The sequence below is a fragment of the Sminthopsis crassicaudata genome, chromosome 2 (assembly GCF_048593235.1).
Source record: "Sminthopsis crassicaudata isolate SCR6 chromosome 2, ASM4859323v1, whole genome shotgun sequence".
In the NCBI taxonomy this organism is placed as follows: Eukaryota; Metazoa; Chordata; class Mammalia; order Dasyuromorphia; family Dasyuridae; genus Sminthopsis; species Sminthopsis crassicaudata.
The window spans coordinates 658,610,448-658,632,498 of record NC_133618.1 but is presented as its reverse complement, the minus strand read 5'-3'; the positions used below and the strand labels follow the sequence as shown (position 1 = coordinate 658,632,498).

General features: G+C 41.8%; 1 protein-coding gene across 1 annotated transcript in view; it reads left to right on the top strand.

The window, feature by feature from the left end:
• Nucleotides 1–1,199: 1,199 nt before the first annotated feature.
• Nucleotides 1,200–22,051, top strand: part of CDH23 (cadherin related 23) — a gene marked incomplete in the record, with an annotated part of 580,971 nt that continues 560,119 nt past the window's right edge. The window contains 1 exon segment of the mRNA XM_074284882.1: nucleotides 1,200–1,713.

The window sequence follows — 22,051 nt, the reverse complement described above, 5'->3', positions numbered from 1 at the left end:
TTTGGGCCCAATGTCTCCATCTATCCTAATTCTCGAATTGAGGGATAGGTTAGATCAGATGGCATCTAAAGTAAAGACTAACTCTAATCCCTGCCCTGCCCCTCCCCCTCCCATTAGACTATGAAATACTTGTCTTTTTGCGATGTTTTTGTTTGTTTGTTTATTTAAATATCCCCAGTATTTAATGCCCAGTGCTCGGAATATAGTAGGCGCTTAATAAATACTTAGTGACTAAGATCTTATGATTTGAACATTCATGAAATGTGCATAAACTACGGAGTGCAATCTGACTCCTCTGAGGTCATTTCCAACGCTAAGATCCGTGATTCTTCGCCTTATTATTATGGTTTGAGGTGTCGGTTGTTTTCTGAAGACAGAGATAAAAATACAGAAAGAGCGTTTCAGCCAAGGAGGCGGCGGAGGGTATAGAAGGGAGCAGGGTTGAGGAATAAGAGGGAACCTGTCCTATTTCCCGGGAGTTAGAGAGCTCAGCCCCGTGTGCCGGCCTGGAGCCTTCTCTGGGTGTTTCACCAACTCCCAGAGCAGAGAGGGGGCGCTTCAAGCTAACGGATAGAGCAAGCACACCTAGCCAGAGCCACACGTCCCTGTTTCCCTTAGGTAGTGCCGCCTTGTAGATTCAGCCTGGAGGCGACACTGGAGGGGGTGGGGGTGGGGAGGGACGGCCAGGCTTCCCCTTTCCAATTCCTTTGGCTCCCGGCCTCTTGGCTGAGGAGGGAGTCTTGGGGATGCGCCAACAGAGCTTCTAATACCTCAACCAGTCTTTTCTTTCTTTCCCCTTTCTTCTTCGGGGGGCCCGACACGTAGAGTTAGCAAAGCAGCAAGTACCATGACATCAGCCGAGGGCAGTTTAACTCGCACTGAAATATTCATGCCCTGAGCGAGCAGAGCCGCCGCCTCGTCCAGGGCTTCTCAGCCGCGCCCCCCTCCGCAGCCCGGGAGGGGGGTGGGGAAGCAGCGGCCCTGCTCCCCGGACGAGCCGCCCCACCTGGGGACCGGACCCCGGGTCTCGGCTGATGAGCTGCGCCCCCGGGAGCGCGGGCTGTAGCGGCTCCCCTGGGGCACCCGCTCGGCTGGAGGAGGAGGAGGAGGAGGTGGAGGAGGCGGTGGGGGTGTGTGTGGAGAGGGAAGGTGAGGGTAGCGTCAAGGAGGCGGGGTCTGGGGGGAGAGAGGGGCGGAGGAAGCGAGGGAAAGTTGCTCGTGGACTTGTGCCTGCCGCGGCTCGGCGAGGATCAAGGCTCGCAGGCCGGCGATGATTTACCGAAGCACTCCTCCGACGGCTGAGGGGCCCTGAGCCGGGGGTGGGGCCGCGCCAGACTCACTCCACCCGGACTGGGGCGCGGAGCCGAGCTAGGACTCTGCGGGCCGGCCTGGAGGGCGGAGGGCTGCTCGTCCGAGGAGATGTCCAGCAGCGGCCCCGGGCTCCAGGATCCCCGATCGGAGCCCGCGGACGCCTGGGTCCCGCCCTGCTCGCGGGCGCCGCGGTCCTGAAGTTGCGGACCAGGAGTCCGGGTCGAGCAGCGGCCAGAGAGCCCTCTTCCTCCCCGGGTGCAGCCCGCGGATGGTCATTCCAGCCCTCGGGAAGCAGCGGAGCGGGCCGAGCGAGGCACCCCAGCCGGGAGCCATCTGGGTGACGGCGGCGGAGACTAGCGGCGGAGACCCTGAGGCGCGGCGCTCCCGCCGGCCACACTGACGGTACAGTGAAAGCAACTTGCTTGCTCCCTGCCCCACGCCCTCTCCCAGCCTCCCCGCTCCCGCGCTCTCCCGCTGTCCTCTCTGCTGAAAAGCCTTGAAAGTTGCAGCCGCTGTCCCTGACCCGAGCCCGGGAACCAACCACTTGTTCCCGGCGCTCCCGGCCCCAGCCAGGGGCTGCGTGCGCCTCTCGCCTCCCCGCTGGCTGCCGGCTCCCTGCGCTCGTGCGGTTCCCCATCGCCGGTCCGTCCGCAGCCCCCTGCCGGCGTCGAGCCTTCCCCCCAGTTCTCTCGCTTTCCTCCCTCCATCCCTCCCGCAGCCTCCAGCTGGCCTCGCGCCGCTCCCTTGCCCGGGCCTGGCGAAGCTCGTGCGCCCTTCTTCCCCCGAGCTCGGCCGGCCGGCACTAGCGCTCCCAGGGGAGGCCTGCCCCGCGGGCGGTCTAGCCGGTTGGTTAGCGAGCGGACCCGGTAACTTGGCCACCCAGCTGCTGCTGCCCTGGGAACTCTTCTTCCCTCTCCTTTGCTTAGGGAAGGGGAGAAACTTCCTGCCCCCCCTCCCCCTTCCGCGGTCGTCCAGTTCGTAGCCCCGAGATCGCGAGTGAGGCGGCAGCATTTGGCCAGCCCCGGAGGGGAATGGACACGGCGAACAGCCTCAGGTCTGCGTGTGACCTGGACGGCGATCGAGCAGCCGCGGGCCGCCCAGCCCCGCCGCCCTCTGCCCTCCCGCTTGCCAGCTTGCTGGTTCCCTCTCCTTTTCTCTCGGGTGCTCCTCCCTCCCCTTCCCAACTCGAGAGGTCAGGCTCATGCTCGGGCACGGGGAAGTAGCAGAGTGGGGCGGGGCGGCGGCGCCTGGCACCTGGGCAGACCTGGGGGTTCGGGACCCGGGTCTGCCAAAGGCAAAGCTATGCTCTGTCTTCGCCCCTCCTCCGGGACCTGGGGTCCCCGGGGCAGGTGCCACCGGCTGGGGAGCCCATTCTCTGGGTTCCCAGTTTTGTGCTCAGCGGGCATCCTGGGAGCAGAGCCTGTGGGGCCGAGGGCGGCTGGCTCCGGGGCTGCTCTGGGCTATCCTAAGCGATTCCCAGGGAGTCGGGCAAGATCAATGACACAGTGCCTCCTTGGCACCTCCTGGAGGCGGCAGCAGCAGGCGGTACCCATCTGGATCATAAGTTAGGATTTTTAAAAATTTAATAAGTGGGCACCTGGACCAGTTGGTGGGGAAAAGAGAGCAAGCCCGGTGCCCTTGCTGACTGCTGTTAGCCTCTCTGGTCACACCAGTCACCTGCAGACTCCATCCTCCCTCACTTTCAGCCTTTTCACTAGGAAGCATGTTATTGATGTTTTTACCTCTCCCCGGGAGAAGGAATTAGCTTTCTTGGAGGAGGGAGGTAAGGTAAGGGCAGGGCCCGCCACACAATCCCATCTCCGGAACTTGGCAAAGACCCTTCCTCTGTAATAATGTATTTTTCTCTTCCTCTTCTACATTTATTCTCCTTCCTACATCCACCCCGCCCTATCACACCTTTCCTTTGATTTTGAAGCAGCTTGCCAATATTGATGTTGCTGGGTTTGTTCTTGGTGGGGTTTGTGGGAGGTGGAATTTAGAGGAAAGCTAGGGAGAAGGAAGGGCTGGCTGGTGGTGTTCATCCACTGTTTTAAAGAAATCGTTGGGAGGCAGTGATGAGGGGGGGTCATTTCCAAGTGCTGATCTGGAGTAAGTGCTGAGGGAGAAGGGCTTATGGGTAAGGTGGAAACCATCTGGGTGGTCCCCTTTTCTTCCAGAGCATCGGGGACAAGGCTGTAAGAAAGGATCCTCTTGGTATTCACTATGCTAGTTTAAGGGTTGTAGTAAGGAATGACAGACCACTCTCTTGGGCTGGAGATGTACATTGGAAAACAGGGTGAAATCTACAATGCTTCTATCCCAGGCATCAGGAGAGAACAGGGGGTAGAAGGACAAAATGTGTTAGAACAGACCATTCTAGTCTAATCATGGATCTTTAGAGCATTCCCCTTTGATCCAGAACCCAAGGACTCATTTTGATTTTCTCAACCTGAGCATGTCCAATGTACTACGCCTATTTGTGTGATTTGAGGGGCATTTGGAAGGCTCGTTGCCTCCAAATATCAAGCCGGGAGAGCTTGAAATTCACGGCTAGAAACCCATTCCTTCGGTTTACCCATTTAAAAAGATTCTTTACCAAAAATGTTGATTCTTCTGGATAGAGTAATAAATCAAGTCTCTAATCTTTAGTATAAATGAATTATCCCTCCAATAGATATGATTTTAAGGGTGGGGATGGACTGCAGAACACAGGAGGGGGATGATATAAACTTTGCCTTTTAGGATTTTGCTGAGGCTGATTTCAGCTTCCCTGCCATGCTCTGGAATTGGGATTGTAAAAGTAAAGTCAGCTGTTATCCCCATCCCCATCCCACCTTGTGTCTTATTACTGTAACTGACTAGATAATTCAAAGCTGGTGTCTCTGTGCCGCTACAGAACTATATGGAGATGCCCATTAGTTCTTGTAGCTCCCTATGGAGCAGAGGCAAAATGATGCCATCTGATCTGCAAAGAGGGATTAGTGAAAGAAGGTGGGGGTGGGATGGGATTGAGCCTCCAATCTGAAGATGAACTGCTTTTTGTGCCCCTGGAAGGAGGCAAGCTCTGAGCAGGTCCTTGTCACTTTCTATCAGGGGAAGAAATTTCAGATGTGTCCTTTGCTCACATCACTCTTTCCTCCCAGTTTCCTCCTCTCCTGGTGGAATGGTCCATTAATAATGTCTCATGAGGGCCACAGCTCTTTTGCGAAAGGAGATGTTGGCATCTTGGAGTCCATCATGTCACCTGTGTGGTATGTTCCATCACTTCCTTTAAATGCCTGAATTTCCCCTCAGGGAAATGTAATGGCCTGGTTGAGGGTGCTGACAAAGAACTGGGGTCCACCGGGAGCTTTGAGCATGATGCAGGATCTTTGATCATTTTCTTTCTTACTGCTTCCTACCCCACAGAGGTGAGTGAGCTCACCAGTGTGATAGCATGGTTGTCCATAAACCTCTGAGAAGATAGTGACCCTCTCATTTTCTTGAGTTTACTGAGGATGGAATGAGAACATTGGATCATGAAATAGTAGGAATGAAGGGAGGAATTTAGGTTAGGTTGAAAAAAGAATTCTCTGATGGTGAAGGTGATATGGCTTAACCCGAGAAGCCAGAAAGTACTTAAATAGTTGGACTTTTTTTCTGAAAAGTGGGATGGTCTAAGAATTGCCAAGAATATTTTGTGAGGCTCCTTTAAGAAGAGAATGGGAAAAGCAGGAAGAAATAAGGAAGCAGCCTTTTTGCAAAATGGCAAATGAGAGCTGGCCAAGTACAGAGAATTGTTCAAGAGCTTAAAAACAAAGATTTTTAAAAATCCCTTATTGATTTAAAAAGAAATAAGCCAAAAATCTGTTTCACTGCTTTTTAAACTCAAAGGCTTTCAATTAATTCGATATTTTAACCATACTGTTAATTAAATGAAGATTAAAAATCCCAACACCTTGATAGTTTTCATTTTCAGACTGAAAGTATTTAAAAATTTAATACTGATATATTTTAAGTCTGAATCAAGTACTTCTCTGCACCTGGGCAAGCCCTATCTGCCATATGATAGGTGGGCAGGATCATTTGCAAATGATATAGTTTCTACCGACAGATCTTAATTCAACATTTATTAACTGCCTCCTACGTGAGATGCCCTACGTCAGGCAATAACATTCCATAAGCATTTATTAAGTGCTCACTGTGTCACTATATGGGTCACATACAGTGATAGGTATGAGACTAGAAAGACAAAATTTAAACCATTTCTGTCTTCAGTGAGCTTCCATTCTTTTGGGAGTGGGGTGGCAGAGAGATAACACGTGTGTTCAAAATTAAATCCAAAAGCAAAATAATTTCTGAGAGAAGGGTACTGCTAGTTTAATATGAAGGACAGTAACCACAGAATGAGTTCCAGAGAGTACAATAAGGAAGGAGATCTGAAAGGGCTGGGATGACCTGAAAGAGTTTGAAAGAGCAGAGAGTGGTGGTTATCAAATGTTGCTTAGAATAGATTGGCTGCAGTCAGAATCATAGGAACTCTTATGGAACTATAGCACAGAGCATCATCATGCTCTTTTCAGAAACATTGGTAACATGACTGAATATATAGTTCTTTAAAAATCTACCAAATTGGTTCTTGATCTCCAGGTACCTACCTATCTAAAGAGGTAGATGGATAGGACTGTGCTGGGAAAATTCTCCCAAACAATTTCCCCCCCCCTCTCCTTAAAAGTTAAGTGAAATTAGAAACAAAATCATGTAACTGTGAACCTTAGGGTTCATTTATTGTTGTTATTGTTTGTCCTTCATCCTGTGATATCAGGAAGGTGATGTATGATATGCAAGTGAGTTGGATTTAAGTGAGGGAAGGCTTTGCAAAATCATCTGCCTCATTTTTCCTTCCAGGGCCATCTGGGTCCAGTGGCCAGCTACAGATCACGATGACTGGAGATGGTACTGTGAGCATGGAAGACCTTTTGAAATTAAGGTTTTTTACAGGTCTCAGTATGACTGTAGCAACACAGTGATTAAGGCTAGTTAAGAAATGAAGCAGTGAATGCCTAGTCAAAAAGCAACAGCAGCAGCAGCAACAACAACAACAACAACAAACAAACAGAAAAACCTAGTCAAAAACAAACAAACTAACTAAAAACCAATTTAGGGCAGGAAGACACTGGGGCTTTCTGATCAAAACAGAAACAACTGCTAGTTATATTCATTCTGAATCAATCAAGACTCAAACAGGGACCAATTACAATAATTTCTTTTATGGATTTTGGTTACAGTTTTAGCTTCAGCCTTTGACCATCATACAATTTCATTGACTTCACTGGCTCATTCTGATCATTTCCTCATGAGTAGAACAAGTCAGTTTTTTTCTTTGAGCTTTAGTTTATGTTTCTGTAAAAATAATTGCAATGAACTTGGGGGTCTCAAAGGTTGCTTCCAAGCATAATGTTTTTTGATGATAAATCAACAGTTCTGAACTGAGCCAAAGAGAATAGTGACTTTAATTAATTAACATTAATATGCTCTGGATAGTATTTGGAATAGAATTTTTATCATCTCATCATCACTTCCTTGATGAAGAGTCAGAAGACTTGAGTGTCTAGACCTAGTTACTGATCATTTGATGTAGGTTATTTGTGATAAAAAGAGTGTGGACTAGAATAGGGATTCTTAAACTTTATTCACTTGCAACTCCTTTTTGCCCAAGAAATTTTTCCACAACTCCAGGATATATGGGTATACTAACCAAATAGGTATACTAACCAAGCTTTATTGATAATAAATCATAAAGAAATTTATTTTAAAACAATTATTTGATATATATGTATATATATATACATAATTTTTACATTTATAAAATTCACATACTAATGGGATGGATGATTGGTCATTTTGCATAAGTGATTAAACCTTGGAGGAATATTTGATACCTTATATTGTTGCCAAATGATTTACAACTTCCACTTTAGTTATATTTCCCCATATGGGGTCTCAGCCCATTGTTTAAGAAACTACGGACTAGAGAATTGACCTGTTCTGATATTTTATGGTTCTATATTTGGATATCTTGGACTCCAAATCCAGTGTACTTTCCATTGCCACACACTGCCTCTAAAGACTTTTAGGAGCATGATTTGTTTCCAACTGAGGTTCTCTGTTTTATTTGCTTCAAGACAGAGACAGAAACAATACATATAAATCCCAACACAAATCTCTTAGGAAAGAAATCATTTTCCCTATTAGGGATCAAATTCTGAGACATTAGAAGGCTCCAACACTTTCCAGAAGATATCTACTATCATGAGAGCATTGAGACTATGTCTTATAGGAAACAGTTGGAAAAACTGAGGTTATTTAGCCCAAAGAAGAGCAGTGTTAGAGTCAACATAATAGTTATCTTCAAGTATTTTAAAGGCTATGAAATTGGGATAGTACTAATCTTCTCAGACTGATACCCAGAAGCAGGAACTAGGATCAACAGATAAATATTGAAGATGGGCAGATTTTAACTTGATTCAAGGGGCAACTCAAGGATTATGAATAGAATTAGGAGGACCTGAGTTCAAAACTAGTCTCAGACACTTATTAGCTTTGTGATCCTGAACAAGTCACTTAAACCTGTTTATCTCAGTTTCCTCATCTGTAAAATGAAACCGGAGAAGAAAATGACAAACCACTCTGATATCTCTGCCAAGAAGACTCCAGATGGGCTCGTGAAGAGTTTGACTTGAGTAAACAACAAAGAGGGAAAATTTCCCTAGAAATTAGAGCTGTTTTGAAGCGGAATGGGGTGTCTCTGGATGTAAACAATTTCCAATAATTATAGATCTTAAAGTGAAGCTAGGTAATAATTTGTTGGTGATATAGTCATGGGGATTCCGGTTCAGGTTTGGGTTAGACCAGATAATCCATGAGGTTCCTTCAAATTCAGGGATGTTCCCATGATTTTTTTTTCTAAGAAAACCAAGATAATTTATTGTCAGAAGAGAGAAAAATATAAAAACCCTTCTTTCCTCAGCCTGAAAAGCCACAAGGTATTGAGTTGAGAATTCAGTGTCCAATTCAGGTTCAGGGTTCACATTTTTAACAATTTGTGAGCTTCTGGGGAGTATTAAAATGCTTCCAATTCTATAGAAAGCTAGAGGGATGAATCTATCCTTCAGTTGGAAGGTTAGCAGTAGCAATTATCCTGGATTCTTGTCAGGGGGAGAGGGGATAGTATTCAGTCTCTTGGGAAAAGTAAACCAACTGGTCATTCCCAAAGCCAGTGGTCAGGTCCGCAAAATGTAATCATAGAGTTGCAAGGTCATATAATATTAGAATTGGAAGGCCCTTAAAATATTGACTAAGTCTGTTTTAACAGGAAACTGTAGAACTCAAGTGCTTTGCTCCAAGTCATACAGCTAGTTATGGGCAGGATATCTGAGATATGGCAATTTCCTTTAAGGTGCACACCTGTATCTAAAGGCCTGGAGCATCTGTTCTTTGAAAAAGGTCGCTTCCAATTTGTATTGAACGGAAAAAGCCATCGACAAGGAGTTAACAGGCTGCAGTTCTGGTCTGGCCTCTACCACTAATCTTGTCCAATCTACTTTCTCAGTATTTCACTTTCCACATTTGTAGAATAAGGAGTTTGGATTAGAAATTTTCAAGGTTCCTTTACTCATCTAGAAATCAAATCACCATTTAGATTAAGGGATTAACTCACTTCCACTGGGATGATATTTGCTCTGGAGCAGGGAAGCTGTAATTTGGGAGTCACTCAAGTTGAGGGAACAAGAGCAAAGGAGAATTGGGGGCAGATGGAATTCCTCATTAAATTTTGTGTCTGTTTCTTCCTCTTTAAATAACAACACTTTCAGGGTCAGGAAAAACCCTGGTCACTGGATAAAGCTAGGATGGCTTTCCCCAAAGAAGCTTCTCTTCAATTTTGTCCTCTTCACCTTCTCTTTTTCAGTCTCAGGGATATAATAATGATAAATAATGGGCTTTCATGGACCGAGAGGCTACAAATCCCCATATCTTGGAGCACACAACCAATAAACTATGCTGGAACCTGACCAAAACTATTGCCCACAATCACCCAGACATAACATTGGTCCATAAAAACTTAAGAGCAACATCTTTAATAGATGTGGCCATACCGAATATTCAGGATCTCTGAGTTGCCTGTCATGAAAAGTTCATCCTGGGAGGTGAGATCAAAATCATGTGGGAATAGAATGAGGTCTCTTTCATCCCTCTTGTCCTGTCTGCCACTATAGTGGTCCTAAGGCTACAGGGATCTGTGTACTTTTAGTGAGACAACACAGCTTCCATGCTGATACTTTTATTTAGCTCCAAAAAGCAATACATCTCCACCCCCCCATGCCCTATCCCTGCTCCCTCCATAAGTGGTAGTCCATAGAACATTAAGAATAATCGCTGGTCACCTACTTGTCCCAGTACCATTGAATCTGAATCTTATTTCTTTTTAAAGGGAGAATGAAATAGTCATAGTAACAATAACTGTATCTACCATTTCTTTAGGGCTTTTTATTTTTGAAATCACTTTCATAATGGGATCCCATATGATTCTTTTTGAAAATCCTATTTGGAAAAGTATCAGAATAGAAGTAGGTAGATAGAGCCAAGAATAAAGTACTGAGCCTAGAGTCAGAGAGATGTGAGTTCAAATCTGGACTCAAACATTAAATAATCATATAATTTTGGCCAAATCCCTTAACCTTGTTTAGTCTCAGTTTTCTCACTTATAAAATGAGGATAATAAAATCATCCACTTCCCAGGGTTGTTGTGAAGGTCAAATGAGAATATTTATAAAGGCATTTGGCACAGTTCCTGGTACACAATAAACAATATATAAATTCTTATCTTCCTCCTTCTCTTCTTTCTCTATTTCCTTTTCTTTCTTCCATTCCTTTTCTTCTTCCTTTGTAGTTGGCTGGGCAAAAACTATTAGCTTTCTTATGGGGAAGAGGAAATTGAGCTAAGTCATATGCATCAAGTAGGTTGCCAAACTATGACTAGAACCCTTAGTTTTGAATTCAGTACATTTTATAGATGAGGAAACTGAGGCCCACCAAGATGATGGGACTTTTCCAGGGATGACTCTAGCAGTCAGTGAGAGGACCGGCCTGGAACCCAAGGGTTCTGACTCCAAGTTCAATGATCTGGATACTTGGCTTCAGTATACAAAAGTGGGAGGAGATGGCCACACAGCCTGGAAACTCCTGGGCTGGCCTGGCTCACTCCCTTGTCGGGGAATGGGGAAAGAGCCTCTGAGGAGGAATGTGCCTTGCTGAGAATCACATAGCAGAGCTCAGGCCCGTCCTCCTCCCGAGCGCCCTCCCAGCTGGGGTCCCCACCTGGTCAGCACAGGACTCCCGATGCATGGGGAGCTTCAAGAAGAAGGGGATTGTTAAACGTGTAGACCTGGATACACCCACACACACATTATTACACACACACACACACACACACACACTACACATACCACACTTCACACATATACACACAACACACATATAATCAAACCACACACAGACACAGTATACACAGTGACATACTACACACACATACCACATACACACATACCACACAACACATACCACACCTCACATATACACACACACCACACACATATCACATCACACACAGAGACACATCACATATGTAGATAACACACACAGACATACTACATGTCACACAGACACACCACATGCATATACCACACATCACATATACACACAACACCTATTACCACATATAACACATAACATATATCATACCACACAATAAACACTGAACACACATACCACACACCACACAAATACATACCATACACGTACATAGCATACACACAGACATACCACGTACTACACCACACATATACACACATATCACATATATATCACACCATACACACACACACACACACACCACACAGGTACATCACACACACAAATGCCATACTGCACATATCCAACAGTACACACAGCACATACACCTCCTACACACACAGACACACATACACTTTTTTCTCAGTGGATAGTCCCTCTACCTCTTCTGTGCTTATTCCATGAGAAAAGTAAAAATTAGGTTTAACTCCACATCTTCTGTTATATTGTGGGTTTTTTTAAGTGATGGATGAGACAGCTTCAGAAAAGCAGGACATTTCAGCAGTTTTGAGGATTAAAAAAAACTTTCTTAGTTCTGTGAGGTGGTGGTTTTATAGAAAAGAGGAACTAGGGACATTAATGAGTCAGATCAATAAACTGTTCCTAGCCTTTGACCCAGTAATTTGACTACACCACTGGGTATATACTTCATTGAGTTCCATGACAGCCAGAAAGATCATATATTATAACAGATTGTTCACAATTGAGAAAGGGAACAGGGTCTTTGGGGTCCCCTTCTGGTACAATGGAACCTCCTTGATTTCATTTGGCTTTTATATTCCTAGAGCCTATCATGATTTCTGGCACACAGTGGGTCCTAATTTTGTTTGCCTACCAAATGATGAATGGATTGATTACTGATATGATTGAGTGTAGGTTTCCCCTTTTTATCCATTCCCATTTTCTATGCCCCTAATGATTCCTGCCAGGTAGGAAGTTCATCTCTTAATCCAAGAAAGAAGGAGGAAGAGAGGGAAAGGGAGAGGGAGAGGGGAAGAGAGAGGAAGAGGAGGGAGGGAAGTTAATTTATTATTAGAATTGTTTTTGATTGGAGAGTGATGGAAAAATTTACCAGTCATATCAGTGATATGCAGGATCCCAGAGGATCTCAAAGGGCTTCAAAAAAGTAGCTCTAGGGTTTGTGTCTTTCACTTATAATAGAGATCTTAGCTTACCAGCCCTATTATTGAGGTTTGGAGGAAATATGCCTTAGAATGGCCCCTGTGTCCTAGCCAGGGACTGCTCTTTAATGTACTTTATTCAACACTGCTTCAAAAGGTCTGTGATTTTCATCATTAATGGCTATTCATCTACAAATCAAGGTAGAAATGCACTTGCTTAATAGGTGGTTTTATTAGTTATAGTGAAAAAAGAAAAGCTTCATCTGGTGGCCAAGATAATAGTGATGAACATCTCTCTACTTACCTGGACTGATCCATGCAGGATGTACCCAAAGCCTTGCAGCTTGGTGAGACCTTTCAAAAGCTGAAGTCTGCAGATACAGCTTCTGGGAATCCAGGATTACTTCTGTAGCACAGTGGAGTATATAAGAACTTGAGTGGAGAGCGCTCAGAGGCTCAGCTGCTCAATGACCATCATTTCCACCATAGAAGGCCAGAATTAGATGGTGTTTAAAGGCGGTTTAATTATAACATCCCCAAACTTCCTTCTAAGCCCAGTTCAGCTTCCATTTTCTAAAAGAGTCCTTCCCTGATGTCTTTCCTTCCCCCATTTGTTAGTCTTCTCTCTATATTAAAATTATGTTGCATATTTGCATGAATACATACATACATATAATTTTATAAACATTATATAACATATCTAATAATATATAACATAACATATAATAAATATATAATTCATAATAAATAATAATATATATTAAATTATATATGCATTGTAATTCCCTGTAGAATAATAAACTCCTTGATAGTAGAATTTTAAAAATTCTTTGTTTTTATATCCCCAATGCCTCTACCTAGAGTGTTACACATAGTAGGTGTTAAATAAACATTGGGTTACAAAACTGCTCAGTCAAATTTTGTTTTTCAGATGAAGAAATAGTCCCAGAGTCTTGTCCAAGGATACATAGAATTGGTAGCACAACCTGCAACTAGAAATCAAAACTTCCAGTTCTTAACTGCTTTCTGTCTACTATGGTGCTTGTTTGTTTTTGTTTGGTTTTAAACTCATGGTATATTTAAATATCTATTCCAGCAGAAAATGACTGCTAGAGCTCAGTGGGTCAGAAGCTATTGTCTCCTTGCTTTTTACTGGCTATACTCTCAGGCCATTGTGTCCAGCTCGCAGGGATTTTCATCCAAGAGCTGATCTGGTTTTCATAGTTAATGCTACAGTTGTCCAGTAATGCTACAAAGAATCAGGAAAAATGAGGATCTAATTAGTTACATAGCATATAATTCTTTTTTTCACTTAAATTAAGCAAGGATTAGACTAGATACTCTTTATTGTCTAAAATTTTATTATCCAACTCAGTTTTATATCTGTGGCTGTGTCACTGGTTATACAACTAGTCAACCATTATTTTTCTTTTCTTTTTGAGATCGCTCAGGATTAAACAATTTACCTAGGGTCATGCAGCTAATAAGTGTCTGGAGTCAAATTTGAACTCAGGTTGTTTGATACCAGGGCTCTATCCACTGGGTCACCTTGCAGCCTCACCATTGGCCTTCTATGATCAAGTTTAGACCCATGCTCACTTTGAGTCTTTTCTCTGCCCTCTGTCTAGGGTAACATAGGATTATAATTATTCTAGAAGGGACTCAAATCCTTTTGAACTACATTTCATTAATCCTTATCCCCTAATTTTATTGTTTATTATTTTAAAATGTTTTATTTACACTCTATTTTATATTAATATCACTTCCCAAGGAACCTATCTCTACTTGAGGGCCTTCCATTTTGACAAAGAAGTAAAAGAAATTAAATAATCATCACTTTGTCCATATTCGAAAATGTATGCTACATTCCACAACTGTAGTTCACCACCTCTATCTATACTGAAAAACAGCTAGAGAACATTTCCCCTCCAGGTCTCTGAAGTCACTATTTATTGTTTAGTTATTTTCATTCATGTGTGACTCTTTGTGATCCCATTTAGTGTTTTCTTGGCAAATATACTGTGGTGGTTTGCCTTTACCTTCTCCAGATGATTTAATAAATGAAGCAACTGACACAAGGGTTAAGTGACTTACCTAAGGTCATACAGCATACATATATTTGTAAGTGTCTTGGGCTACTTTTGAACTGTCAGGTTTTCCTGACTCCAGACCTGGTGCTCTATCTACTGTGTCTTCTAGTTGCCCTAGTTTAATAATGTTTAACCCTTCCAATTTCCTAAGAAAACTGATCCAGAGATATTAAGGGGTATCCTCGATATCATACACATAGTAGGTAGCAGAGTCAACATATGACACCAGGACCTTTGACTCTAAATCTGGTGCTCTCTCTACCACAAGCTGGCCAAATTTTACTCAACTTCAATTAAATATAATTTTAAAATGTGATGTTATTAAAGCTGAATTAATGCCTTTTGTATTCTTTGCCATTTATAGACTACTTCCTTTGATTAACACAAATTATTTGAGAGTTTGGAATATACCTTTTTGGGAGATCCATGTAAAATGAAGTGTGGAGGACGAGGGTAAGAGCAGTAATAATCCACAAACAGAAAATGTTTATGTGCTTCCTTAAGCTATCTCTGAACCCCTTGCTTATTTGAGTCATTCCAGGTTTTCTTTCTTCATCCATCTATTCAGGGTTCAAGTCTTACCTCCACTGACCTCACTTCAGGAAGGAAGTTTAGACCTTAATTCAAAGTGAGCTCTGAATGTTAAAAGTTGCTATAGTGCTGAACCTACCATATGTTAACTCTTAGAGGCAACTGGGAGGAGATCTCCAGTCTGGGGCTGCCCAACCTAAAGAGGGCTGCCCACCTGGGCTGTGGAAACTAGAGCTGGATCCTTAAAGGAGGGAGGCCATGAATTATTCAGTGGCAACCTGTTAAATAGGTGACCTTGTTGCACCAATATATTTCACAGCCTGGGGATGGGGGAGACATTTTGGAAGGCACTAGTGTTACAAGAGATGGTATTTTGGTGTGGCATGTGGAAGTGTTGCTCCTTTTAATAAAGCATATTTTAAAAAAACAGCACTTTTTTTTGTTCCTCATTCTTTTTCCATTGCCAAAGACTTAAAAGTTCAGCTTTTCTTCCATTTCTGAATTTGACTTAGATGGTATTTGTCATATATGTGTGTGCACCCATCCACATGGCGATGTATGTTTATGGGTACAACTCTCCCCTGAAAACACACTTTGTGTCCTTCAAGTTAATGATGGCTCTCTCGGGTCATAGCACATTTCCTAAGTACCTGCTCTGAAGTTGAATCTCTGCTCTGCTCCTTACTCCTGCTAGGAGCCTACACAGATCACTTCATTTCTTAGATTCTTCATTTATAAGCCATAGGGTTGATCTAGATCCTGGAATCCAGGCCCTCTACTGGGAGCACTCACTGTTCCAGCACTCCTATAGGATGAATATCCTCAAAGCTGCTTGAATGGCAAGCAGGTACTTTGGCTTCCTTCAAGCAGACTCTGATTTAAGACAAAAGAGACTGAATCAGTTTAAGGGTCAAAGGTGCTTTTGACTTTTTCTAAGTGCTACTTGATTCTTTTGTGTAGCATTTATCATACCTTGTTTCTCCAGAAGATAAAGAGAACACCACAAATGCATGGATTATTTCTTTAAATATTTTCTTAATTTTTAAATAATTGAATTATAGTGGATTATTAATTATTTTTTCAAGGGAAGTACTATCTAATTTTTTAACCTTACTCCTAAGTTTTTGTTATCACTTAATTTTTTTTAAATCAAGCATTTAGTTTTTTCTCCCTTTTGCCCACAAAAAAAAAAAGAAAAAAAGGAAATGAAATAAATACTGAACCCTTATATTAGGTAACCATAATCAAGCCGAAAAAAATTCCTAGGTTATCCATGTCCACGAAATTTTCTCATTCTTAATATTAGTTTACTATCTCTCTCTAATATGAAGTGGACAGCATTCTTTATCAGTTCTCTGGAATCATGACTGATCAGGATTCTTGAGTCTTTCAGAATTGTTTGTTTGCTACAATGTCAGGGATTATAAATATGGTTTTGTTTGTTCACTCCGAATCAGCTCATAAAGATCTTCCCAGGTGTCTCTGAAACAGAATGAAAGATGTCTTCCTTGTTCATAATACAACAATGACCATTATGTTCACATATCATTATGCACGATACACATTCCCCTGTCCTTGCTTTCCAGGTCTTAGCCACTTTAAAAAAGATCTGCTAAAAATATTTTGCACGTTTAGATGGTTTTCCTTCTTTCTTGAATTTCTTTGGGATATAGATCCAATTCTGATATTGTTGGGTCAAAGGATGAACACATTAGCAACTTTTTAGACTTAATTCCTAAATGGTTCCCTGGATCTCAAAGGTCTCTTTCAGTTCCTTAAGTTTATAATCCCCATCTTCTTTCAAGGTACAGCTCAGTCACTACATCCTATAAGAATTCCATTCTATGGGAGGAAGCTTCCTTCTTGAATACTTAATATTACTTTGTATATTTGGTATTTTGTGTTTATGTCACAGTGTATACAGTATATATACATTGTAGACAGTGTATCCTCTGTTCTTCTTCCCCCAATCCTACCTACTTTAAAGGTTCTTAAAGTCAGGGATTAGCTGACTGGCCTACAACTAATATTATCATAGGCATTTTTATAAATATTTTAATTGAATTGAGTAATCTTTTAAAAAAGATTAAATTGCCGCATGAAAGATCTTCAGGCTTAGGATAGAGCTAGTGTAGGAGCTAGTCACTCATGTGTAAGGAAGGTGGGATTTTGGGTAAAGGAAAAGGTGACGAATAAGTCAGGATGTTCTTGAGGGTAATAGCTTCACTTTCCCTAGTTGTTTCCACAAATTGAAGGCCATCATATTTTTATAATGGGTGAAAAGCAGTCTGTACTAAAGGTGGGTAAATGAACTAAATTACTTAGAGGTGGCCATCTATGGGCTATGTCCAAAGGACTAGGGTTTTGCAGCTCTCTAAATTCCCAGGAGTTCTGCACATGGACTGTAGGACCCACTCAATGTCTGCCCCCTCTTCTATCTCTGCCATGGCCTTGATTGCTCCCAGCAGGTCCCACAATGGATCTACTTCCCCTCAGCAGGAGCCTGGTTGATGATTTGAGTTGTGGTTTCTAGGATTCTCAGCTTTTTGTTCTTTTTCTTGAAGGATCTCTAAGCATACCTTTGATTGGAAAGGATGGGAATATGGGTATATGGCAGGAGGGAAGAGGTTGGATTTCTTTCTGCTTTTGCTCATCATTTTTTAAATAATGAAATCTTTCACTGAAATACTTTCTGGTCTGCCTTTTTCTTCCTTTTGCCTGAAAATTGTGCTTCTTAGAAGTTGCCTCTTTCCTAGGCTCATGTTGTGTTGTTATTTATATAGCAGAAAGGGTCCATTAACCCTTCTTGGACAGAGCTGATGTGTCTATGCCTCAGCTGGATTTACCAGGGGTCTCTTTAATTGCAAAAGGGAGTGGCTGTAGGCTCAATACCTACCACTAGATAATGGACATTGTCTGAAGCAAGGTTGTTGCTAAGCAAAGCAATGGAGTTCTCTAACAAGGGAGCTCTCCGAGCTTCCAGCCTTCTTTTCTCCCTGTTCTCTATTAAATCTTTTCTCAGTGTAGGATTTAAGAGAGAGAACCTCATGTACTGGGAAAATAAGTTGATTAAAACTTGTGGATTCCACAGAGATTGGAGAGTATAATATTCCAGAGTACTGAAACTGTAGTCCAAAGATTTGGAGGACTTGTCAAATGAGGAATCATATTTTGTGATGAGGTGATCTTCTTAGTTCAAAAGTCTGTAGTCCTTCCAAGACCATAACCTAGAAATACTAACTTCTACTAGAATATTGGTGGAGTGGGGGCCAGGGAAGAGTATATGGGTCCTGACTGATATCCCAAGGTGGGCGTCTGCAAGGAACTTTAGCCAGTAGGGTAGACTGAGGCACTAAACAATGATTTGTTACTTATTGATCTTGGAAAAGTGCCTTCACTTGTCTGACTTCAATGTCCTCATCTGTAACACGAAGTACTAAATGACCCTTGAAGTTTCTTCCTTCTAAATATTGCTAGGAAATAAGATAAACCAGGTAAACACTGTGTGTAGTGGTGGTGGTATGGAACCTATATCCGGCAAGCTGCAATGATTATTGGTCATTTATATCTCAGTGAGAATCAGTCTAAGTCAATATATTGCAGCTTCCCTCCTCCCAGTTTAACCCTGCTATATTTTCATTACAATAATTCTTTCTAAAAATAATAATTCTTTCTAATTATGGGATCAAAGTGTGAATCTGTTCAAGAATTTTCAGGCCATTGCTTGTTGAGCTTGTTGAGAAAGTCTTTTTGGATGGGGGATTAAGAGAGACCAGCCCTATTTCTGGGGGCCAGCTTCTCCACTGTTACAAAAGAGGGGAATTAGAACCTCTTTGAGGAGTAATGGCCAGTGTGAAGCAGCATGACACCATTAAGGAGAAGACTTGCACTTTTCTTCCTTTGGGTGACATCATTCCTGGACTGGCAGTTCAAGGAAATACCATGAACTTTGTATATATTTTTATTTACTTTTTACATTTTTATTTTTTCAATTAAAAATCTATTTTCTTGTCTACATCTCCCACCCCACTGGAGGAAAAACCTACAGAAAACCAACAGCATAGTCAAGGAAAGAAAATTCTCATGTTGGCCATGCCTAGAAGTAAGGTTCATTTTGTATTCTAAATCTGATGAGTTTGGATGTAGCCTGCTTCACCATGGGTGTTCTGGCAGTTAATTACATGAATCAGAGCTCTTAAATCTTTCAAAATTATTTGCCTTTATACTGTGGTTGTTATTGTCTAAATTATTCTTCTGGTTTTGCTTACTCCATTTTGCATCCATGTAAGTCTTCATAGGTTTCTCTGAACAGTTCCTTTCATCATTTCTTATAGCACAATAATATTCCATTTCACTTATATACTGTAGTTCATTCTGTCATTGATAAGATATTGGGCACTTCTTGGATCAAAGTTGTTTGCTATCTCAAAAGAACTGGTAGAAACATATTTATACTTGTAGATCCTTTTCCTCTTCCTTTGACTACTTTAGGGTATAGAAACATCACTGAATTAAATTTGCATTGGGAATGTAGTTAAATAATTTGGAGGGACTTTGTTCCAAATTGCTTTCAAAAATGACTGAATCAATTTATAACTCCACAAACAGTGGATAATATCTATTTGATGATGGCCAAAAACATTTGTCATTTTCTTTTTTCATTATTTTTGTCAATCTGTGACGCCATCAAAGTTGATTTCATTTATATCTAGTTATTAGTGATTTGGGGCACTTTTCCCCAAGGTTGTTGAAAGTCTGAAATTTTCCTTTAGTATCTGGCATTTATCAATTTGGTAATGGTTCTAAATATTGTATTTACTTTTATATATATGTATTGTTTACCCAAATAAAATGTAAGGTATTTGAGACTAGGAGTGTGGACTGCGCTCAATATGTAGGAAGAACTTAAATGGTTTATTGAGTAACTGATGGCATACCTGGATTTCAGCAAGGCATCTGATAAATCTTCTTTATTCTTTTGAACAAGGTAGAGAGATATGAGCTAGATACAATTCAGTGGATTCTGGACCGAAGGAATATTGGTTAATAGATAAGGTCAACTTGGAGGGCGGTATCTAGTGGACAGGCTTCTGTCCTTGATACTATTTAGTTTAAGATTTTTATCTTTAACTTGGAAGAAGACATAGATGACATACTTATCAAATTTATGTACTAATATGATACAAAGCAGAGAAGGATAATTAATGCATTATAGGCCCAAATGAGCACACAAAAAATATTTCAATTAACAGGACAAGTGGGTGTAATCTAATAAGATAAAAATTTGATAGGAATAAATGCTAAGCCCTATTCCTTAGTTCAAAAAAAAAATCGACAAATTCAATTAATGTCTAGAAAGAAAGCAATTTGTGTGTATGGGAAAAACTAACAACCTGGTATTTTAGTAGGGGTGAATGCTCATTAAGATTCTGTGCCATGTAGCAACTCAAAAGGCTAACAATATAGAACAGAAACAACCCCAAATGCTAACAATATAGAACAGAAAGCCTTCTGAGGATAGGACTGTATTATTTTCTTCTTTGTATCACTAGCACCTGCTGTGGAATCTGACATATTAGTAGGGTCTCCAAAATACTTATTGATTGAATTTAGGATGCATTCCTTAAAATCTAGTGTGTAGGAGATAAATTCTACTATATTCCCCTGTCTCTGGAGTTAGAAATTCAAGGGCCTGTACTTCCTTGAAACCTGTGAATAGGAACGTTGGACATCATTTGGATACCAAAGAATCATTTCTTTGAATAAAAGTAGAACTCCTAATACTAATGAAGAGTTAGGAATTGCTTGCCTAGATAGGATGTTGGGAAGCCAGCTGATGAGAAAGGTGTGTCCTGGAAGTTGTTTCTGGGTCAAAGGTTCTGTAGAATGGTTGAATCAGTTTATCACTTCACCAACAGAGCATTAGGATCTCCATTTTCTCACATCCCCTGTTTTAGACTTGTATTCTTCTAAATTTGTATAGTATGGTAACCATCCTTATTTGCTATAATCAATCAGACCTTTTAGGAGCACAGCTCTGAGAGAAGGTTCATTTCAGGAGGTTTTCAGCACTTTGAAAATGGTTTTTGTTTCTACCTTCAGCCTTTCTGAGTAGGTAACAAGCATTTTTAGTTGCACATGACTTGGTGAAGAATCTAGCCACAGGTACAGAGCTGCGATTAGGTCCTGGATGTTCCAGTCTGCCATGCCCTCCTCAGGGCCACCCCCAACTGGTGAGTGGCTTTCTGCTTGAATGAGTGTAGCAGGGTCCAATGTTTATAGCACCTGAAATCTGAGAGAAGGGTCTATGTTTCCCTTCCTCCTACCTCTGGGATGGCTCAGGGCTCTTACAGCTATGGAATTCCCTTCTTCACCTGCTCTTTCCCCTCCCTCTGGTTTCCTTGGCAGTCACTGAGTGATTAGTCCCAGCTTGCCCTCGGAGTTCCGGGAGCCTGCCAAGCCTGCCTTTCATTAGTTTAGACAGTCAGTGGGCCTCGAGCAGCACTGGAATGGAGACCCGCTGCTTGTCCAGAGTGAAGTGCTCTTTGTGCAGAACAGCAAGCTCCCTTTTGGCCTTTCCCCCCACCCCTGCCTCCTTTCTTGCCCCCAACTTCAATGAAGGAATGGGTCATTTTGAGTTTATGCTCTGTGTGAGGAGGACCAGTTAGTGTGAAAAGCTAGAAATGAATTCCTTTGAGGCAAAAATGGCAAACCTTTTTTTTTTTTGTCCTTTGAAAGCTACCAACAAGAAGAAAAATTAATTTTGGGCCCCTTAGAAATAAGATAAATTTGTCTTTTGAAGGAAGGAAATAAAGCTAAACTTACATGGTTTTAAAGTTAAAAGCAGGGGACATAGAACTTTATTCAACATGTATAATAAATATTTAAAGATCTCTTTCAGGTTGATAATTTCTTGAACTATCTGCTTCATGTTTTTTTTTTTTTTTAATGAGGAAGTATATTTTGTAAAATTCGATACATTTACTTGTTATTTTCTCATATAATATGATTCCTCCCCCCACCTCAGTTCTTCTAGGACAGGGATTATTTCAGTTTGGTATATAAAGCACCTAGTATTGTACCTTTTTTCCCTGAGGCAGTTGGGGTTAAGTGACTTGCCCAGGGTCACACAGCTAAGAAGTGTTAAGTGTCTGAGGTCAGATTTTAACTCAGATCCTCCTGACTTCAGGGCTGGTGCTCTATCCTTTGCATCATCTAGCTGCCCCTCCCCCTAGTATTGTATCTTAACACTTAATAAATACTTGAATTTGTTGAATATAAATGTGTTTTCACCATCAAATAAGGAGGTGGAAGTGTAAAGTACAGTGA